The following is a 21,753-nucleotide window of genomic DNA, read 5'->3' as shown; positions in this document are numbered from 1 at the left end:
TGAAAGCAATAAAACCATTTCTCCCCCCAGTTGTACAAGACTGGAGGTTGGGGGATGTGACACTTGGGGACCCTCACTTCTCAGCACTTGCCACTCAGTTACCCGCCAGTTAGGCCCTCAAAATGAGAAAAAAACTCACAAGAAAAAACTTTAAATGTACAATTCATTTCTATAAAAACAAAGTGTTCTATGTCTTTAGTGACATAGCTTACCTTGACATTAATCATGAATCCTGGTGACTAAGCTCTGAGAGGCTGGTGTGGACAAGAGGGGAAAGATAGCCTAACATAAAAGTTGCTCTTAACTGTAGGACAATAGGATGTGTTCAGCTTGCTAAGAACTAGCATGTGGCCAGTTCATTTCATTGCATATATCCATAAGATTTCTTTTTGCATCATTTAGTTACAGAGCTTCCAGCAAGATAAAATAAAGTGGATGACTTATTTTCCATACTACATTTAATGGGATTATGTTTCAAACTGCATCCTCCTGGGAAGGCAGTTTTCAAGCATGTCAATTTTTTGATGGATTTCAGGCTGTGTAGATTTAGTTGCAAATTTGAACTTTGTACAGGAGGTTTTATCTTTCCATCATATTTCCTCCTTGAAAGGCTCCATAAATTACATTTCTGAAAGAAAAGGAAAGATTTTTTGAAAGGAGTGTTCATTTGGTAAATTGCTCTTCTGCTTAAGTTTCCCCTTTTCAGGTGCTGAATAACTCCCAAAGCAAAAATTCTGTCATTGCTTGGTGATGGACTTCCATTAGTTTGTAATAAAATTACAAGACAATTTTCATGCATTGATAATTGATTTCCTTCTGAAGGGAAAAGCAAAATGCAGAGCACTGAAATCCCTATTTGTCTATACCCAGTGCAGTCATTTTGTGCGGTGCAAAATTGGTATATAGTGGTGCCCTTCAGAAGCATCAGTGATTTACTAGCTACAGCACCTTGTGAGATACACGGCAGTGAGAGAATCATTTCAAGGTATTTCCTACTTGATGGCAAAGCCAGATATCTGACACTAAGATGAAATGTTTTGGATATTGCTGAAGGATACTGCTTTATGCATCCAGGTGGCTAGTGACAAACCCACAGAAACATGACAGGCACAGTATTGCTGGTTTTGTAGAGTAAATAGTGCAATAATCACAGATTCACCATATGTGTGGCATCAGAGTGAAAATAAATAAATGAGCTAGCAGAGACCCTGCTGGTTTGAACAAACCCAGAAGACCTCAAAGCTGACATACTTTGTGACCTATGGTTTTGACTGTGCTGTCTCTGGCTTATGCAGATTTTGCTCCAGCCTCCTCCTTCTGTATATACTTGACCTTGCTTCCTTAGTACATCTCCTTCCCCAGTATGAGCATGCCTTGTCTAATTATATAGACTGTAAGCTTTTCAAGTCTGCACAGCACTTAGGGCAGATGAGCCTCATTCTTGGCTAGCCCTTTTGGTCTACCATTAGCAACAAGTTCAATAATAAATAAGTGTAATAAATTAGCATAAAACCCAAATGATACCTGCTACAGAAAAAGTTGAATATAACTAGTGGAGGATATACGAATAATGTATCTAGCAGAAGACAAAACCTGGTTCTTTACATCCTCTGCTTTACACGTTCTCCTCAAGCTAACTAACTTGTATTGACTTTCCTGGTTTGTCTGAATTGAGTCTAGGTATTCTAAAGTATTGGAGTAATCACTCAGCTCTGTGGGAAAAGATGAGCAAAAGGTATATTCCCTGGTCTTGTCATGATGCTGGACAAAGGGGATCTGCATAGTCCAGAGGGCCAAGTGTCATCTACTTGGTATTTCCTGCCTTGTGAGAGCTTAGTGTTTCAACCTTATTATTGCCTAAAGCAGGGGGTTCTCAAGTTGTGGTATGTGTTTCCTTTCATGGTACAAAACTCTTTTTTTCCCTAAAGGAGAAAAGCTCCAAACCAGTACAGCCTGGCCTTTCCTGCAAAGAAGAAAGGGAATATCTGGATGCCTCTTCCTGTTCTTGCATGCAGCCTAGCACAGAGCTGAGAGCTTCTCTCACCACTGCCCCTTTGTATCTGTTCCTGAGGCAGTGGAGATGGGGCTGCATTCAGGATACTTCTTTTTCAGTGGATGCAGATCAAAGAGCTGAGAAGTGCTCTTGCTGCTGCCCCTCCTGATGACTGAACTCTCTTTTTCTATAGCAGCAGTACCAACCAACCCTTTGGGGAAGCTTGACCCAAAGGGTCTGTTGCCAACCTCAAAGAGGTGTCAAGCATTATTAAGAAGCACAGTTCTTCTTCCTGTGGGGAGCCTGGAGCTTCAGAATGTTATCCATCCTCTGCAATAAATTCCCTAGATTACTATCTCTTCTCTAAGACTATGTGAGTCTTACATATATGTATGCAGAGGTGAACTATATACATTCCTGTGCAATACACCACTTCCTTTTGCTTTCTGAAGATGATAGAAAAACCTACATGAGGCTCTAAAGATCCATTTAGTTAAAAATCCAGAACTTCAGTTTTGTTCCTGAAATTTGATGTGGAGCTGTTTGTTTGTTTGTTTGTTTTCCTCTAAGAGAGGAGAGGATACATAAGAAGTGGTAGTTTTAATTTCACAAGATTTATAAGTTGTTAGGTTTTAATGATGTTAGAGATATTTCAGGGCAGCTGTGTTTGGTAGTTGATAGATTTGCGGAGTTATCTGAAAATTGAAACACCATCTTCCTTCAAATCTCAGATTAGGTTCACTTCAGTAACTGCCTCAGGCAATAGTTTGGTTTTATTTTATTATCTCTCTTGACTAAATTATGAGAGAATGAGGAAAGCCTTTACTGATTGAATTGCTAAGTGTGACAAGAGCAAACAAAAAGTTACACAGTTTCTAGTCCTTGATAGAAAAGTATATCATTTCTTTAAAGTTGCTATTCTGAATCTCCTCCTCACACCTGGGGGTGAGGAAACTCGAAAGTGAGATTCATTTTACAACTATGTTAGGAAATCACACTTATTTAATACAAGTAAAGAGCAATCAGAACTGTTCATAGAAATTATGTGGTTATGAATAGAACTAATCACATGTAAAAACTCATCATTTCCACCTGACAGCAATTAAACTAGTGTCAGACATACAATGAAATTCCCTCAGGGGAGCTGCATATGAACTAGCGAGTTAAACTTGAGAAAGATTGTGCATGATGGATGGAAAAGCTTGAGAAAAATGGTAAGTCTATCAAAGCTGAAGAGGGTCACAGTTCATATTCTACAGCTATTTTGTGGTATGCAGGATGTTTCTCAGGAAGAACCCTGCAGCTATCTGCTGTCAGCAATGGCAAAGCAGGTGTGCGTGTGTGTCTGAGGGAAGTAGGAATAGGTGTTCTCTGTTTTCCATACTTGGTCTTTGTTGTCTGAATATAGGTCCACTCCTTTTAAAAACTTTATTATTCTCTTTTAATGTTTCTTCCTTTGTTAGAACACTACAGGATGGCGGAGTGCCATTTAGAAGATGTTAACAAAGTATATTATAAACTAATTACTTAATTTCTTATCAGTTCTTTATGATTGTAAAATGGCCTGAGGGCTTCATATATCATGTACACACATTCTGTGTCCTCCTCTTATATCAAATATTGTTTTTTTTTTTTTWAAAAAAAAAAGTGGTGAAATATGTGCAAGGTACCTGCAAAGCACTTCAACAGATGCAGAAGGGTGGATGAGGTGAAGTGAGACAGTTTGACCTAGTTTCCTGTTTTGAGAGATCAGAAAAGATTCTGAACTCATCACATTGCAGTACTTCCTAATAAAGAGGGGGTTACTGTCAGCTTCTGTCCTAGCCCTCTGGAATCGGTGCATTTGTGTCAAAGCAGCAGTGTCTGTGACAGGCACTTAACAGAAGTTAGTTTGGAGCTCTCTGATCATATGTGTCATGGATAGAGAAGCTGCAGAGGCAGCCATACATGAGTGTCAGAGGGTTTCTATGGTGGCAGTACAAATATTCCAAAATGATCACAGCAGAATTTCTCCTCTAGATCCTTCTGAGTCCAGTAAGAGTTTGAGTTGAGCAAAGTTGGACATGTGCCTGTCCTCCTCACTGTGGAACAAGGGAAACAACTTGCTCTCCTGAAATGAGTGAGGGAGAATTAACTTGACAATGGGTGTCCCATACAAGGGCAGGATTGTGCAGAGGAGCTTAGAGGTGACAGGAGTACTTGAAACTGGTATCGTCAATGAACATGTTGTAATGTGAAGCTAGGGCCTCAGAAACTTGATAAAATCTCTGTCAGTTTGTACATGTCTAGGGCTGTTCACACCCACAGCTCTTGAATGTAGCAGAAATATGCTGTCAGCTTTTTGTACATATAACTAGAAGATGGTCAAGAACAGGATATCACTGAACATGTACTACACAGGAGTGGCACAAAATTACTTCTTCCAGCATTCTGGTGCCAGTATCCTGATACTGAGTGACTAATACTTTCTTGAATCAGTCTGATCACCATATTCATGTTTCTTACATATTGTTGGCAAATGCATGTGCTGTAACTTAAAATTCCATTGAAATTGTAGGGATACAATAGTYTGATGAAATCAAAGTTGTTAGAATACTGTCTGTCTTTCACTCTGCAGGGCAAATATAGCTGACTCTCCTAATAGTAGGTTGATAAGTTCGAGGTAAATCCCACATACATCAAAATCATTATTACAAGACCATCAGTCCCATTTTTGGTGAAAATCTCATTGTCGATCTTGGCAGCAAGGGGAAAAGCTTTTCATAGACATAGCTGTTCTTAAATTTTGGAGGATCTCTTCATAGACACAACCATTCTTAAATTTTAGTATGATATGCTGTTTGCAGGCTCCAAAGATTGTTCAGGGTGCCAAAAGCTGGAAATACCTGAATGAGGTTGTGGCACTAGTTCAGGTGAGATAGAACGTGGTGCAGAAGCAGGTGCAGGTTCAGCTGCAGAACCCAGAAAAGACAGTAATCAAGGTTAATATATGTACAATGGAAAGTAGTAGCAAAATCAAAAGCATAGGAAGGCAGAAGCTCAAATCTCACTTTTTTTCTAGGAAGATATGCTTATCTCAAAATAAAATTGACTCATTTTTATAAAGTTCTTTTCTTGCAGGCAAACACTAAAACAATCTCTATTGACTTCATGTTACGCTAGACTCATAAGAATTATTAGTATATAAAACTCTGTTAAAGTAAAGCTAAAGCCATGCAAGTGTGTTGTTCATCAGTGCAATTATTAAAAAAAAGCTCAGGAAATTGGGAGTGCTAGGGAACCTGTCATTCGTTCTGACTACATTGTATAACCAAGCAGATTCAGAGTGCGTTGATTCCATGGTACACTCCTTTTTCTAAGGTTACACTTCTCCAGAAGCCTCATGTCCTGCTATCTGGTGCTCTGGATTCCTGCCTGAGCTTGGTTAAGCAAGGTCAGGCTCCTCTGATGAAAGTGTGCTTACCTCATGCTGATCTACATCAGTTAAGTCTGCCCTGTGGTCCAAAAATATTTGTGCATTGTGTTAAAAATCCATGGGCAGCTTGTATATGAAAGCACGCAACATTGGGAGTTTGTATTTCCAACAGCCAGCCTCCGTCTTAGTAACTGTATGATGTATGAAACTAGTTAATGCTGCAATTTCAGTTAATGTGATCAGTACTCCCTCATGTCCATTAACTTGAGGCTGTGAATGATGCTATAAAATGAAGGGTTGGTCTCTCGGTGTATGGGTCACTTGCATTGTTGTTGCAGCACGTTGATCAGAGTTTTAAGTCTTTTCTAGCTCAGAGGTCTCTGTTGCTCACTGTTTTGCTTTCTCAAACAGCTGTTGGCTATATGCTGTCTCTTAGACTTTTTTCTCTATCACACTTTCCATGTCAAAGGTGAACACCATTGCTCTATTGCTATTTCATTTTCCAAATTGCATTAGGATCTTTGCCATGGGAATCCATTTAAATGTTATGGTGTTGTTCAAATGCACTGTAACTTGAATCAAACACTTGGCAGCTTTAGCCTGATAGACTGTGAATCCAGATGTTATCCTTCTCCTGCTCATCACCTAATAAAATACATATCCAGTACTTTGTAACCCTAGGGATCATTTATCAGCAACACTTATATTCATTATAGACCATTCCCTACCCTGAGGGTTTTGGATCTTTCCAATGGATAAGTGGATAAGTGCAGTTCCTTAGTGCATAGTAGGTCACTTGGGGATACACACACCTTGGGAATTTCACTTGGGGCCCTTTATCCTAAAAAAAAAAAAAAAAAAAAAAAAAAAAAAAAAAAAAAAAAAAAAAAAAAAAAAAAAAAAAAAAAAAAAAAAAAAAAAAAAAAAAGGATATTAGAGGTTAGTCCTGAAGCTCTGGAAATACTTGAATTAGTGACCATGTGCCTACAGTGCACTTCCAAAACAGAGGAGACAGGTTTGGTTCTAAAAGAAGGGTCAAATAATTCTGCAGTATTCACAGGTGAAGAGTAAACCACCAACACGTTTCTGATTGATGACTCTGTCTAAGCTCACATGTAAGGCACAGGAACAGTTGCCCAGTTGTTCATGTTTCTTTACCATTACCTCTGTAAAGCTTTGTTCGTTAGTACTCAGTGGAAACTGAGTTGACAGAAAGGATGGTTCCCTTGCCTATTAAAAGAGTATTTATAAAATGCCAAAAAGATATTATCTATAAAATAGGCTGAAAAGATAGGAAGAGAGAAATCATATAGATCCAAAGATAGGTGCATATGTATTCAAAGGATCAAAAAAGAGAAGCACAAGAGAAAAATGTTTTAATAAAAATCATATACAAGATAGCCATCAGACTGCTCCAGGAAGTCTAGAGAAAATGCTCTCCTCTTGTCCAAATCATGTATATGCATTTAATGCCTCCATTGTTTGTTTTTTTTGTTTTTAACTGATTTTCTTCTTTTTTGGATAAATGGCTTTTTATTATCTGGGATTTAAAAATAATTGTTATCAATAGTAAAACAAGTGAAACCTTTGCTAGCCAATCTGATTAGCTGAATGGCTAAATGTTTTCTTTCATGATAAGAGTTATGTAAGCAAAGTTACAAGTATATTAGAAGCTATATTGGCATAAAAAAAGGAAGGAATAGAAAAAATAGGGCAAAAATTTTTATAAGTTCTTTAAAAGGCGATTTGTGTATGAAACGTTCCATTTTCAAAAAGAACATTTCCTAACAGACAACTCTTCTGTTTGAAAGTTTTCTATAAACTTTGTGCATTTTATTGTAACAATAGTTTATAGTCCTGATGTTCTTCAAGAGACAGAGAAGCAGTCATTAAATTGTACTCTAGAAATAGTGTACAGTAATGCAAAGGGTTTTTATTTCCTAAAAAAGCAGACAGAAAATAAAAGGTGTGTGGAATCTAACAATTTTTTATGAAGAAGGGGTTTTTAATCTGAAAGAATTCCAGCCAGTGGTAGTTTTTCATGCATAAGGTAACATAACTGTTACTATACTTACGTGTATGGTTTTGTGGTGTATCACTAACCATAGCTAAAGAGGAGCTAATTCAGTTTCAAATGTTTCATGCACTGAGCCTACTTCTGTGAACCTTTTCTGACCTGAAAAATCTTATGCAAAATTTGAAAACTTTCACTTCTCTAAGTTAACTCTTTATTATCATTTGATCTTATTTCAATAATGAAGATGATACAGCAATATAGTGTTGCTGTTTTTTACAGTTACCTTTCCTCATTTTTGAGACTTCCTCTACTATTTTTAACAAGAGAAGAAACATTTCTGATAAAGGATTTGGCATATGTCAAAGATGTGGTTCATTAAAAAAACTCTACATGATCTTTGCTGTACATAAATCTGTAGCCTCCAGTACAGGCTGGCAAAAAGGTCTAAGGTTATTCTACAGATTTTGCAGAATATTTTTCAGCCTTGAAATGACCTACAAAGCTATACCCTATTTATGAAACATTTAAAGATGTAATAACTCCTATTTAACTTTGTTAATTAATATACTAAAAAATTTTACCATAAAGGCCCATACCAAAAAATCTCTCAGGTACCTCTAAAGTATGGGCAAAATTCATATTTGAATTTTGAATCACTATTTAGCATCACACAAGACTGAGATTAGACAGGTCAAGTTAGTGATTTTTCTTTCAGGAATAAAAATTAACAATCTACAATCTAACAATTTTTTTTATCAGTTCCATATTTGCAACCTTCTTTATGTGGCAGAAAAGATGATCTATAGATTTTAGAAGATATAACTCTTGGGGATATCTCTAAAGACCCATTTTCAAACATGCCTTAAAAAAAAAACAAAAAAAAAAAAACAAAAAAAAACCTCAAGCTATTTCACTTATGCATTTTTTTTTAAAGCTGTCTTTGGTGATCTATAGAAAATTACTTTTCAGGTTGCTCATTTCATTGGTTAAACAGCAGTTCATTTGAGTTTATATCACTTGCAGGATCTTCTTAGTGTCAGGGTGACATTACCGATATCAAAATCTTTAATGTTGAAATAGTCCAACTTTACAACTGTCCTCTCTAATCACCTTAATCACCCAATGTCAAAACATCCCTATAACCCAGTCTAAACACATTTCGGGCCAACAAATTAACACATCTAGGCCTTTTTTTCTCATATTATTTAATTAAAACTAAATTCCCCTTCCTTAGTCCAAAGAAAATTGTTACATATCCCTCTCAGGGGACCAATTCCTTTCTCCTTGTACCACTGCAACTGCCAAAAACCTCTTAATATGGTAAAAAATGTAATGTGAAAGGCAAGCAATCTATGTTAGTGTCTGGGCACCACTGGCTGGGGGCTCCTGATGCTGGGGGCTGCTGGCAGGGCTGTTCCTGGCTGCCAGGTCCTGTCCCCCCACCTCGAGTGTGCAGGGCTCTGGGGGCACCAGGGCAGCCCCCGGAGGTGTTGAGCACCGCTGCAGGGATGAGGATGGCCCTGGGCTGGCCCAGCTGGTGCACGAGTATCAGGACCAGGGCACTTGCGGCTGGGGAGGGGCAGGGGCAGGGCTGCGATGCAGCAGGAGCTGTAGCTCTGGTGGGGCCAAATGGCAGAGCTCAGCTTAAAATCAGTTCCCAGGGGCCGGGAGTTGCCCAGCTACAACCTTCCCACCACCCTGCCAAGGAGCCTCTGCCTCAGACCACCAAAGAAGGGGGCCACCCCAGATGTGCTGTCTCCAGGTTGGGTCTGCATCTGGCAGCCAGCCTCTGTGGGTAGCGATACTCCCAGGGCCCTTACGTTGGCCACCACAGCATTTGGGTGCTACAGGCCAGAAGGCACCCTAAAAAGCAGTTGTACAATCTGCTAAGTGGTTCTGCCAACTAAAAATCCCATCAGACAGATTTTTGATCTGGAAAAGATGACRGAGATGATCTAATGGCAAGCAGAGTCTAAGCTGTTGTTTCCAGTTTTAGAGGATGGAAACTCAGTTGGTCAGTGGCAACTTAAAAGCCCCAGCAGTCCACCTAAGCACTTCAGTTAGTATTGTACCAAGCCTGCTTTTTATAATGTCGGTTTGTAGCTTTAAATGGCTATGAAATGTACATGGCAATACAGAAAATAACTCTCCGATTTGATAACTTATGTTATGCTTAAAGAGCTTTGTTGTTTGTGAGTGAAGACCTTTTACTTAGAGCAGGACAAGCAGAGAGGATAATACCAAACCTAAGGTATTCAGAATCCTTAAGTCATGAAGACAGAGAGAGACCAGCMTGAAGGGAGAGCATGGAGAAGTGAATCCCTGTCACAGGAGTGTAAGAAGCTGTAGAATAATGTAGCCAGCTGCAAACAGACTGGCCTCAGACTGACTATAGGAGCAAAGTGTGTCTAGCAGTCTTACAGCTAATCAACCAGCATATCTAGAGAACTGTATTCTTTGTAGGTTCCCACATCATATTGAATATTTTTGCAAGGCAGCAATTACTARACTGTTGACCACTCATGTCAATATGTGACATGATAGCTGACATGAAGACAAGGTTCCCCCATCTACAGTCTGCTCTGGTGTGACTTGGAGCAAGCTACTAGAGGAAATGAATAAATTGCTTCACTCACTTTGAAATCTCTGTATCAGCTACACATCCTGCTTTCCACACCATATAAACCATGAAGTGCAAGGAAACCTTATGAAAGCATAAACGGGCTGCCAGAGTCAGAAGCTGCACAGTGGACGTGTCCGTCTGCGTCTGTGTGCGTGCTTGTGTATGCGCATAGTGGTGCAGGAAGCGGAATGGATGCATTGTGAGCATTTCTGCGCTGCAGAGCTGAGCGCTGTGCAAGCCCTCCAGCTCTGCAGAAGACCACATAGTTCAGCATAACTGTGGAACAAGGCCAAAGTACTATGGTCTTCAGAGCTATGCATCACTGAGTAAACATGCCAGCCTGTATCAACATTAACATAGGAATACAGATCTCCACTGGGCAGTGCAGAGATACCTTGGTTGTTATGCTTATAATCAGCAGATATATTTTTAAACATTTTCACATTTCAAAAGAAGAGTAAATTGAATAAGGAAGTTGCAGAAAACTTGCAGATATATGATTGCCTTTAAGTGTCCAGCCCATGAGTGTCTTAATGGGATCAGTTTCTATTATCCTTAAAGATCTGCTCAGGAATACCTGTAGAATTGCAAGAAGTGAGCTCATGGAGATGAAAGACTGAAATTCATCTCTTATGGCAGCAATAAAGAAATAAAATTGCTTGCCAGCATCAACTTTTCTGAGACAATAAAAAGATACAGAATGACACTTCCTCCCCATAAAAGGAAGAAAAAAAGAATGATCCATTTTGTATTTCTTGCTCTAAAATGAATGATATTTTTATGTTTACCTTAATTTCTTCAACATACTAGGATGTTTTTTCCTCTACTTTAGTTTTTTGTTTGCCATGAGYGAATTCAATGTGTGTATGCCCAACTGTAAAGCAGAGATAATACATCTCTCTCTCAGGGAAGCTGTGATGTTTGCTTTACTAGGTTTTGCTAGTCAGTACCATTATTCCCATCCAAGAATGGAGCATGTGCCCTCCCTCTGCTCCTCGGACCTGGAAGTAGTCTGCACACTGCAGCTCCAAACAGGAGCAGACTCCCGTTCCTATTGTACCTTGCCTTCTGTAGGTGCTGCTTTTACTCTATTTTACCCTGTTATTGAGGACTAGCAAAGGATACTTCAGGAAATTATTCAAGTTAAATCAGATGTCATCAGGGAATTTTGAGGGTCAAAAAGCATAATGTTTGTATTACTAAGGAGCCTTGAAAATATAGGCTGAAGTACAAGCTGGTTAATTCAGCTGTTCTTCTCATGATGCCATTGAGTGTCTTCCAGGCCCTTTGCTGTGCAGTGGTCTTCCTGAGCAGAAKGTCAGTTCTGGTAGCCTCAGGTCATTTATTGCTGTAATTGTACAGGTGTTGAGTTGTTCCTAGCCCTCCCTTCTACCCCATGCTCTGTTATACATCATGAGAGAGGAGTTGGGGGGCAGGTCCCTCCCAAGAGCCACTGCAGCTATATCCAAACCCTGTYCTATTCACTTGTAACATCTTCAGGGTGAAGATCTGTGTGTGAGGTAAGTCTTATGTGTTAGGTTGTGCAATGAATTCCTCTAAGAACTGTTGCAAGGCAGTCTGTGTACCCTTGCATGGTAGGAGAGGTGTCAAGGATGTCTGTCAGCTGTGTTGCTTGGTCTTGTTTAAACTGGTGGAGGGAGCTATTGAAATCTAGCTTGAGGAAAGTGGAGGAAAAGATATGAATTATTTGGAAAGAAAAGTTGAGAAACATTTTCACTCCTTATGGGAGGACTTTCAGATTAAATGCCTCTGTCAAGCTATTTTGGCCTAGGGATGGCAGAAGCCTATAGCTACCTGGCAGGAATGACTGAGAAGTTCTCCACCTTCTTGTCCAGTGCAAGATGAAATTCTTCAACCTTTTACTTCTGTTTTTTTAGACAGAATCTGAGATAAAAAAGCTCTACTGTCCATACTCCTTTAGGGGAGAGGATGAGATTGTGGAGAGGATTTGTTAGGCAGGTAACTCTCACTTAATCTGAGCAACTACCAGGTAAGCCTTATACGGCAGTGAGATGATGTAAAATGTTACATGGAGCAGAAATTTAGGATGAAATTGATACCAACATGCATGCCATGGAATAATGTGAACACTCAAAATGTATCATTTGCTCTGAGAAGAAGGAATTTTCCCGCACTAGTGGTATGTGGAATTAGTTCCACAACATGATGGTTGTGTGACTAAACATCATCCCCTTTTCTAGGGATGGTGGGGAGGGCAATATGGGAAGAATGTTGAAAGATGTTCCCTAAAGGCACATAATAGAAACAATGAAAAAGGAAGAGTTACAGCTCAGGCCACTGTGTCCCATGTGTATGTTTCAGTGACTTCACCCAAAATTGCCATGGTCACAGTGAAAATATTCTTAGCTGAAGCTACTGTTGTATATTTAAGTTACATGGTCTGTTTGAATACTGGGGCATCCTATATCAGAGAATTCTCAGCACGTCTTCAAAATGGAAACCCTGGTGAGTTCTGCTGAAAGGTCCATTTTTTGACTCTTGTAATGAAGTTGCAATACACATGTATTAGATAACACTGGAAAAAAATATTCTTTGTTACACCAATGTGTACCTGTGAAACAATGTACAATATTATAAGCTGTTTAAGGATGAAATATGTACCTTTATGGAAAATTATACTGTGTCAGGAAAGATGGATAACACTTTGCCGTCTGTGCTCATTTTGGGATTGCGAAAACAAAGGCTACTGAAGGTTGTATTACAAATAAGTCCTTGGAAAAGTTCATCAGCTTCTTCAGTTTTCTTGTCTGTTAATAACAGAACAGATATCCACATCCAGCTGGCTCCTGAAAGCATGAAGATCTTACCTATTTGAGAAGAAAGACTCTATTGTTACCAACACTTTACTGACCCTGTAAACTGGATTGAGTTCACTAGTTAGAAAAATACTAAGATTGTGACCATGGAGCTTTTCTGTTAATAGAATCTAAAAATGATAAAACATTGGATAAAGTAGTATGTTTTTTCTTAGACTCAGGCTGTTAGAGAAAATCTTGAGGTAGATGAGCATTTTCAGCAAATGTGAGCCAGTATGTGCACTAAATCACACTACTTGCAAATACCATAATACAGTTTATAATACGTAATTTACACCTTTCCTGGGTAGACTTATATTTCAGAAAAATCTCAGGTGATGTCTAATTCTTAGCAATAGCAAATTGCAACATAAAGGCAAAGAGGATTTTCATATGAGTTCTTAGAAGAGAATTCAACAGTGGATGGGGATGCCTCTGTATGTTAAATCTACAGTTCAGAGAAAGTGTTAATCTTGAAGTGAACTGATGCATAATTCATTCTGCTCATGTCCAGTTTCTGAAAGATGTAGTTTGTGTTGCTAATGCTTTTTGCTATTATGTTAAATAACTATTTGTTGGGCCAAAAAACTTGGACATTGAACTCACCTGGAATCTTTGAACTTCTGAACTTGGAACGACATGCCGTTGAGTCACCCAGTTTTGAAAAAGAGATGTTTACTTATCCTTTTTTTTWTATATTTCCCCCAAGTAAATGTGTCCCACAGACATATTGATCAATCTAGATCACTAGTTACTTTAGTGAGTCAAATGAGTTTAAAACAAAAGCTGCAGATCTTGCTAGTTWTATAATAGTGAGTAGTTATAGTGCCATTGATACAATAGCACAGTGTAGGAAGGTTGTCAACTTACTACAGTAAAATGCTCAGATTTAGAGAGTTATTTTCAGTAGTGCTGATAAGACTTAAGTATCTTGTGACAAAAAAGCAATAGCTATATGTGCTGACATAGTTTATGATGGCTTGGTACACAGCTGAAAAATCAGAACTGAAGAACTGAAATCATCATTCATTCATTTAAAAAATACTTTCCAAATGTTTTAAATCTTTTCACTTTACAAATCATTTTGTCTAATGACAAATARCCAAAGAGATTACTGTCATTTAGATAGAGATGGATCTTTTGTCTCTAAAAGGTAGCTGCAGTGACGAAAACTCTTCTCCACGCAAAGTAACACAGATGGACTGTTCAAGTTCACTGTTGTATTTTTGTAGATGCATACTGCAGTGTATTTTGAAAAACTGTGATTTGTGCTCATCAGTCATGAGCATAGTTGGACCTCTAGTTCCTTGATTCTCTGAGCTATAATAAAAGACCTTAGAGAATTTTTTTGCTCAGTYGCTGTTAGTATGTGAACTTATCATTGTGGCTTTATTCGCACAAAAACAGTTCAGTTTCTCCTGTCTGTGGCAGAATGAAGAGTCATTGTGGACATGCTTGGGTTTTCAAAACAAATGCTTATCACCCTTAAACACAGAAAGAAAATTCCAAACAGCTAGAGGTCAGAAACATTAAAATCAACCATTTCCAGAAGCCTGTGTTTTATCTGTGCTTATTCTCTTAAGATACAGCCAGACTGACAAAGGGTGGCCTGGTCTTTTTGAAAACAGTTGGCAATACTGAAAGGAGTAGAAAAATGGCACGACTGAGTTTTTAACTAAGCTCTGAATGTTACTTGCACTCATGAATTAAATACAGATGAATTTTCCCACTCCTGTCTAATAGAAAAAAAGTGGCTTCATACTTTAAAGTTACCCATTTGAAGAAAGATACCATGGTTTAACTCAGTTTTCTGAACGGACTCTCTGAGCAAGCACATCCACCCTTTTCCTGTGGTAAACAGTCTTATCCTCACTGAACTCAAAAACAGCAAAATAAAGCCATGGAAATCATTTGATGGCTTTTTTTTYCCTATAAATCTGACCTCTTTCTGTGCTGACATTTGTAATCTGAAGTTTCTTTTATTGTAATATAAGCATCACAAGATGAGTAGTAGTAAAGCAAATTTCCCATGCACTTCTGTTACAGTATCACCTTGACTCAGATACACTTTGACTGAAATATTTCAGTCCCCAGGTCTGCACAGGCTCAGAGCTTTTTGCTGAGGTACTGTGAAAAAGCTGCCTGCAGAATGGCATATGGGTTGTATAAAAACCACTGCCTAACCACCATCAGCCTAAATCTGAAGAGGCAGATGTGGGTACATATGTACACATAAATGGAYAGATGCATCACAATCCCCCTGTTAAAAAAAAAAAAAAATCTAGCATTCCACCTTGTGGAGAGCATTTAGTTCACTGCTACAAAAGCAAACAGGAGCATCTGGGCATGACAGGTGTTGCAATATGGGTCACTGAGGGTTTGGAATTTATGGATATGTGGAAACGAGTAAAGCTTTGGTATTTTTCTCCAATGAATGCTGTCATGGTTGGCATGGAGATTCAAGAAGCCATATTTTTGATTCACCCTCTTTCCATATTTAAAACTCAAAAACAGTGAAAGGCATAGTACTACTTGATTTTGATTGAAATATGTAATTTTGTCCTATCATATTATTCAGTTAGGGTTGAGAAAAACAGTTCCTGCCATAAGTGGTGGTGTTTCTCTGGATATTATGAGATCAGGGGTCTGGGATCTGCTTTAGGAGGTTGCTGTCTTCTCCCCAGGTGCTTGATCCTTTTGCGACACCAGGGAATTCTATAGAAATGGTATAAGTGGTTGGGTGGGAAGAGGGTGGGCACTGGGGAAGATGAAATGCTAATAAGCTGTGAAAACATTGTGTAGATAAAAAGGCTGTCTTTTAATGCCTATAAATGCTAACATCCAACTTGCAACTTGAATSTGACCTATTTGTTATTCAGTCATGCTTGCTGAAGAGAAGAATCCCAAGTTCTTTGACTACAGTCAGAAAACCCTTCAAATGACTGAAGTATCGTAGCTCAGAGTGAAAGGGGAAATGAAGACTTACTCTGCATAGCCCTGAGAGTTCTAAATTGTCAGCTTGGTTGGCAGCRTATACCACCTCTGAGAGAAAACATCTGTGGCTGGAATCAGTAGACCTTTAACTTATTTGGAAACCACTTTCTCAAACTTGGGATTCCCGGCCTAGACTCTAGGAAAGAAATCTTTCCCACAACTAACTGCATAGTTGKCATATTTTGGTTTGGACACTGGTTCTTGAGAGTGGGAAGATGACTTCATTTTATTACTGTGTTAATTACTTCTTATACAACCAGTTTCTTTCAGTATGTACATTTAAAAACTGCAAACTTTTAAATTCAGAACAATATTAGGGATCAAAGTGCTAAATATGTACATATTCATAGATAGATAACTCCTGTTATCATTAATACTAAAGGTCCTGTAAATTCACCTGTCTTTTAAAAAGCTCTTATTTCTATTTTGAATTTTTCTAACTTCAGCTTCCAGTTATTGGMTATTTTGATGCCTTTGCTGAATATTAATGCACATCTTTTGAATGAACAAGGTATTCAGCCTGTTTAATACTTTCTGTAAAGTATGTTTGTATATGAAAGCAGACCTTATCTATTCTGAAAACATTTGAAATGCCTCAGTGGTCAATAGTTAGTTCTATAGATGGGAATGAGATTGTTGACTTTAATGATGTTACAGAATTTAACCCCTCTCACAAATACCTGAGTAAGGAAACAGCTGAGGTTAATGGATAATCTTTAGAGAAATAGAGTTTTGACTTTAAGCAGAAACTATTATTGGAGTACTAACAATTTTTCATGCTGGAAAGTATTGGATTGTCCTGTAGTTTTCCTACTGCTTAAGTGGGAAATAAGTTCTTCTAATTATCACACAAGAATGCTATTGATATAGAAAATTAATGCTCACATCTGAGTCATGGACAATGGAAGTTATAATTTCTATGGAACATCAAGTTGGCACTTGCTTGTTAATGTGTTTATTTTCCGTGTTTCCCTTTTGAGTTTTAAAGCAGTACTCATTACTGTACATTTTCCACAACTTAATTTATCAGTTACCATAAAGCCTGTAAAATTCAAACTAGGTGCAGATTTATGTAGTGTGATATATTAGTTAAAATCACAGCAAACTGCTACAATTTATGTAGACATGGCTCTGAATCAAAATTTCAGATCTAAAACACCCCAGGCTTAAGAAAGGTTTGGATGCAGATCTAAAATCTGTGGTTTGGGTTATTCTTTAATCACATGGTGTTAGTAACATCTTTTTTATGTGTCTAAACTGTCCCAGCTGTGCAGAATATTTCTGTGAACACTCTGGACTTGTTTTTACACAGATGTAAATCAGGAGTAACTTAAGTAAGGTCAATGCAACTGGTGCCAGCACATGATGTGGTGGGAGGAAAGGTCTGGACTTCCCATGCAGTACCCTTGTATGCTAATAGTACACAAGGGACATGAATTCTTTGCATCAGCTTTGGGAGAAACCTGTCTGCAAGTCTTTGCAGGTGCATGAATATCTTACAGATATATGGACATATATAAGGGATAACAGAATAGRGATGATAGTGCTGTCAAATGGTGATTTGGGACCTTTTGTCAAGGTGGGCCTCACTGCCATGGCTGCATTCTCCTTCTTGTCTTCCCACCACCTTGTTGGTTTCTTCCATGCTCTGCTGCCACTGATGCCTTCTCTTCATGATTTTTATAGCCAGTTCCTGCTGTGTCCTGTCCTGTCAGTGGCACTGGCTTTGTCATTGTTCCATTTGCCTCTCGCCTTTAAGATTTCTACACATCAGCAATTAGGAAGCAACAGTATAGAAGATTTGAGGTAAAGAGAACAGCAGAGGTGAATCAAGTGTTGATTTCTACTCCAGCTTTTCCTGATGAATTACAGAAAGGTTTCACTAGAACTTGACCTGCAAAGAAACTCAAGCTTCTCTTTAGGTTGGACAGAGCTTGCGTAAGTTTTGTGTTTTTGTCTCTCTTCCTTCCCCCCACCTCTTCCTCCCCTTTCTCCCTGCTCTTCATTATTCCTGCACGAATGTCCAATTCTGGCTTAAAGTATGACTGTTTTTGTGGTATTTCTGTCCTGGCCAGAAACTGGAACTCCTGGAAGCATTGCTATAAAATCCTCCTTTTTCTATGAGTGTTCCTGCCTAGTTTTTCAGGCTTGCTGAACCTAACCTTTGTATATTTTCAAGATTCACACTGAATGACAGATTCCTATTCCTTTACTTATGTCTTTATTTGGATGTAATTGCTAGTTTCCTCTCTTATCAGACTTGGGGGCTTGGCTAATCAGTGTTAGTAAAAGTGCTCTGACTTGCACTGTATTATACCACCTAGGCGAAATTATGCCCTACAGATTTTTGTTTTCCAAAGATTGTATGTGGTCTCTGCATATCTGCAATTCCCCTGGAGAAAGATGATCAGACTTCTTATTACTGGGGGTTGTTCGTTCGTGCCTCTTCTAGCCAAGAACAACATAAGACAGGGTGAATCAAGGGTAGAATCTGTGCTGTTACCAGGCTCTGTTCAGTAACACTCAATATGGAAATATCTTCCACTAAGGGAGCAAGGTCCATGAAATCCCTTGTCTTGCATACTCTATCAGAAAGAAGAAACTGATACTTCGGATAACTCTGGGCCAGTAACAAAATGAGTGCTTTTTGCACTCATAGTGTGATCCACAGGTGCTCCTTCAGCAAAGTATTGGGTCCTGGCTCTTGGCTGGAGAATATACAAATCTTGACACATCCTTTTAAGTTGCCATTCAAGTCTGTACCTTTCAGGCAGGCAAGGGTGAGCAATTTTAGATTGCCTCCCTCTCGAGAACGGCAGCATTTCAAAGCTTGTGCAAAGTGTGAATCCGTTGAGGAACAGTGGGAACTTTGTTTTTAGGTCCATAAAATACATGACTAGTTAAAGCCTGTTGAGAACATAGGCTAGCTCTGTAGCAGTTATCAGCTGTTCTTTCCATCTCTTAAAAGCAGTTTAAATAGATAYAATAGAAAAAGCTTGGTCTCTAGCTTTATGCTATATATATTATATATGATTCATCAGGGATGGCTCATATTCAAACCAGTATCAGTTTATGCTGTGGGAGAATAAAATATTATTTTAAAAAGTGTTCAACAAACAAAAGAAGWGCAGAACTGGGGAAAACTTGAAGGTAAAAGGAAGCCTGGAGGGTATTTGAGGAAACTTATAGAATCCGAAACCTTTAAAGATAGACACTTTTATAGCACTCAGATAAGAGTGTATATTTCCTCATACCAATAACTAAGACATTTCAAGTTAAAGTTTTAAAGACTTAAATTAGAAAACAGTTCATTGTTGAGAACCATGTTCCCCCAGATTTATCACTTGCTCTCTCTACTGGAATTTTGTGAATGCTTAACTGTAGATAATTCTTGGAATCTATCTTCTTTCTATTGGAGACACCATGTCACCTGCTCCTTTATCTATAGTTCAAGATTCATCTTGACAATTTACATTTGTCTTTACTACTTCTGCAGGGGTTGTTAGATATTCTTAGAATTCACTGATTAAACTTACTCTTAGAACTGTTCTCTATTTTAAATAGTTCTTTGTCATTCCCAGAGTTCAACTTTTAATGTTTCCTGAGCGACTTTACTATAGTGAAAGAACAAGATCCACGTTTGATTTTTTTGTATAGTGTTACTTTAGCCTTTCTGAAAGAGCTTGGAGCATCTCTTGGCCGACAAGCTTTTTAGGCTTAGAAATGAGAGGAAGAAAGGTGAAGGTTTGGTAATGGGCAACACTTTATGAAGCTGTGTATGCAACATAATTACCACATAGAAAAATCCTGCATTGTTTTATTTGGGCATTCTATATATGTGAAAACTTGATATTATGTTTCAGTTCCATATATACAAGACTGTTATACTTTTGAGCTATGGAGAAAGGAATCAGACAATAAATGGAGCTGGCTATGTCTCTTTGAATTTGCTTTTTCTTAAAGGTCAGGACTGAAACACTGTAGCAAGAAGAAAAGCTTTGACTGGACTTACTTAAGCAGTAAAAGTGAGCTGTTCTTTATCATATTAATTTCAGTTGACTCATGTCATTTCACCTCCCAAAACCAACGATGGTTGGTTAAGATTATATCCAAACCAGTCATAAGTTACCAGTGAATCAGTAACAGAATATTTTGTGCTGGTATATAAAAACATCTCTTGCTCCATATTTAGTTAGCTTGGATCCTCTTGTGGTTCAACAATATTTTACGAAAACAAAACATTCTCAGCTTCAAGCAGAGTCCAGTTTCTTTAATAAAACTTTTTGTACAAGGAGAGCAGAGTTTAGCCAATTTATAGCTGCCTTCCTCATAAAGCAGCTAACATAAACAAAGAAATACGTCTTGCATACTCTGTATATAAGACTTTCCACTGTCACTTATTTTCATTATCTGATAGATATTGTGATATTAAAAGCAAGGTATACAGCAAATAAATCATGATGAGATCAACTCCTCACTGTGATATTCCTCTTTACTTTTCCAAGTAGGAGAGAAAAAGAGTAAAATATTTGGATGTGGCAACCATGCTGAGGAACTTACCCTCCTTGGCCGAAGGATTTTATTTGCTATTTTTCTCAGCTAAACTTGTAATGTAGATGAAATATTGCCATCAAGAAGCAGTATAGTACAGCTTTTGGACACATTAGAAGTAAGACGTAAGGCCTGGAACAACATTCAGGAAAGATCCTGCAAAATGAGCGTCTGCCTTAACAATATCAGATTTGTTATAGAAACATTAAGGTATCACATCTATTTTATGTTTTGATGGATATGTTAACAATATGTTAACAATCGCAATAATGTCATTATTTCTACAGGTCTGAGAGCTACACCAGAAAAAGTATCTGAAAACTGAAGGGTTCCTAAAGCTAAAACCCCCATAACCAAATAAAACACTGTACTAAACTATCATAGAAAATTCAAGTAACCCACTGCTTAGCAATAAATAAGCCCCAGAGAATTAAAGTGAASGTCAAGTCTGTAGCCTCATTTGGAGGCTGATCTCATGGCTTTGGCACTTACATAATGTTTTGCTCTTATGTTGCATTTTTCATTCATAGTTTATGAAATGCTTTACAAAGATGGACAAGTATAATAGTCTGATATTTTGGGAGTGAGGAGTAAAGACAGTCAAAGAGATAAAATGGCTTTTCTGTGACTGGGTCAGCTTGTAATACACAGAAAAAGAAAAGTCCTGTCTCCAAGCATTGCCTTGTATTTTTGGCAGATCTGGTTCTTCACAGGAAAGAAGACTGGAGATACATATCTCAAATGAAATAAATGTGTTTGCTCCCCTATACTATTYTAGGTTCAGAATTGGAAGAGGATTCTGGGAGACCTCGATTTCAGGACTAGCTGTGAAAGAACTCCAAAAACAATCAATACCACACTGTTTTTCAAAAGCTAGACTCAATAGCATGCAGAGCCAAAACAGCTCAGCCCATGCTTCTTCCTTGGAACACCATCCTAGATCCTGTTAAAAATGCCCTTCAACTAAGATTTTTTCTTTTTTATGGAAACAAATAAGATCATAATTTGGTTTACAAAACATCCTCAAGTGTTTTTAACAAGAAAATCCACATGCCAGTTTTGAAGGAGTTGTACAGTTTTTCTTGTCATGTACTTACTTTGTTAATGAGCARGGCCTTTTCCAGCTATGAATAAATCTTTTGTAGGAAAGAACTTTTGGAAGGATGAAGGTTGTGGTTAAAAAACAGGACTGAGTTTCTGGAGTCTTGGGTTTAGTTCCCAGCATTACCACAGACTTCCTCTGTGACTTTGGACAAGTCGCCACATCTCTGTGATTAAATTTACCAGTCGTAAACTAATGGAATTTCTCTTCCTCAAAGGAAT

The sequence above is a fragment of the Rhea americana genome, unplaced genomic scaffold (genome assembly GCF_003343005.1).
Source record: "Rhea americana isolate MKP2758 unplaced genomic scaffold, rheAme1 scaffold_43, whole genome shotgun sequence".
NCBI classification, from domain to species: Eukaryota; Metazoa; Chordata; class Aves; order Rheiformes; family Rheidae; genus Rhea; species Rhea americana.
The sequence above is the reverse complement of the archived record's forward strand: the minus strand, read 5'-3'. Positions refer to the sequence as shown.